A 2,274-nucleotide genomic window follows, 5' to 3' on the forward strand; every position below is an offset into this window, starting at 1 on the left:
GCCCAGGGGGCTCAGGAAACAGTTTGCCAGGAAGGAGATGAGGACGCCGGGCGGGGTGGGGGTGGGGGTGGGGGGGAGCTTCCTGGTCCCACCAGGAGCCTCCCTGTGTGCAGTTACTCAGAAGCTCTCCAGCCCCCCCTCCCCTATAGCATCCCTTCTCTAGCTGCGGCCTGTCCCCTCGGGAATGAATGGGTCTTGTGATTTTTTTTTTTCATAATTATTTAAGGGGTTGGCAGGTGGTGTGGTGGTTAAAGGCGCTGGATTCCCACGTGGCCGACTATGGTTTGAGTCCTGGACCTGGTGACTTGGTTTCTCGCTTTCCCTTTCTCTCTGTCTCTGTTTAGTCAAATTAAAAAATAATAATAACAAATGGAATTAAATAAACAGATCATTCTTTAAAAAAAAAATTATTGAGGAGACCAGCAGTTAGCATAGTGGCTTTGTCACTGGACTCCCACGTAGTCGACTGTGGTTTGAGTCCTGGACCCGGTGACTTAAACTCACGCCGGGCACGTGTGCGTGCGTGCCCAAGATCCCTAGAGGAGAATGGAGGAGAAGGGATTGCGGCGTGACCATCCCCCTGGGGGGTGATTTCTCGCTTTCTGTCTCTATGTCTCTCTCTGTCTGTCTGGCGAGTGCATGTGCCCTATAGCAAAAAACTCTCAAAAAAAAATTATTTAATTTAATTTTATCATTTTTTAATTTGACAGGAAAGAGACACAGAGAGAGAAAAGGAAAATGAGAAAGCCAGCCGCCATGTCCGAGACTAGAACTACGCTCACCCACATGGGAGTCCAGTGTCTTTTTTTTTTCTTTTTTTTAACTTCCTTTTTTTTAATTAATTAATTTTTGAGAGGTTTTTGCTATAGGGCACGTGTGCTCACCAGACAGAGAGACAGAGAGACAGAAATCGAGAAATCACCCCCCAGGGGGGATGGCCACGCCGCAATCCCTTCTCTTCCACTCTCCTCTCGGGATCTTGGGCACGCACGCACACGTGCCTGGTGTGAGTTTTAAGCCGCTGGGTCTGGGATGCGAACCACGGTCAACTACGTGGGAGTCCAGTGACATAGCCATTAGGCTAACTGCTGATCCCAGGAGTCCAGGGTCTTAACCGCCATGCCACCTGCCGACCCCAGGTCTTGTGATTTATTACCAGAAAAGTGGAGGGAGACTAGAGTGTCTGTGACCTGCCTTGGGGAGAAAAAGGCGCAAGGAGGAGTGTGAGGAAAGTTTATGCTGTCTCGAGCAGGCCCCGGGGCCTAGTGGTTATGGGAGCCAGACCTACATGCTTACCGTGTGGCTGGAATCCCAGCACCAGTGGCTTGAAAAGCACACTGGTGGGACCAGCAGGTGGCATAATGGTTATGGCACTGAATTCCCACATGGCCAACCACAGTTCAAGTCCCGGACCTGGTGGCTTGAAACTCACCCGGGGCATGCGTGTGCCCAAAATCCCAAGAGGAAACTGGAGGAAGAGGAGGGATTGGGGCATGGCCATCTCCCTGTCTCTCTGTCTCTCTCTGTCTCTCCGGCAAGTACACGTGCCCTATACCAAGAATCTCTCTAAATCAAAACAAAACAAAAAGCCACACTGGGTGCATGTGTGTGTGTCCCGAATCCCAGCAGGGCAGAGGGATGGAGGAGAAGGGACCACGGCCACCCCCCACTGGCGGTGCTCTCTCCCTCTCCCTCTCCCTCTCCAGCTAGTGCATGCGTCCTCCTGCCATCAAAAGAGGGAGACAGCGGTCAGACGCCCCCCACCTTTCTCTCTTGGCCTCTGTTTCTAAACTACTTCAGAACAAACACAACAGAACCAGCAGTTAGCGTAATGGCTATGTCGCTGGACTCCCACGTAGTCGACCACGGTTCGAGTCCCGGACCGGTGGCTTAAACTCACGCCGGGTGCATGTGCGTGCGTGCCCAAGATCCCGAGAGGAGAATGGAGGGATTGTGGCATGGCCATCCCCTCTGGGGGGTGATTTCTCGCTTTCTGTCTCTATGTCTCTCTCTGTCTGGCGAGTGCATGCGCCCTATAGCAAAAAAATCTCTCAAAACAAACAAACAAACAAAAAGATAAAGAACAAGCACAGCAGGCCAGGTAGTTAGGAGCCAGAGACCAAGGACCAAAACAAACCGTAAGCCCACAGTCCTGCATCCCTACAGTACAGCAGGCTAGAGAAAATACGCCTAAGAAAATCACGGGGAGAGAAAATACCGACGGCACCGAAAAGCTCCGCCAGTGCGTGAAAAGGCGCGGTTCCAACGCTCGTG

This window comes from Tupaia chinensis, unplaced genomic scaffold, assembly GCF_000334495.1.
Source record: "Tupaia chinensis unplaced genomic scaffold, TupChi_1.0 Scaffold000355_1, whole genome shotgun sequence".
Classification (NCBI taxonomy): domain Eukaryota; kingdom Metazoa; phylum Chordata; class Mammalia; order Scandentia; family Tupaiidae; genus Tupaia; species Tupaia belangeri.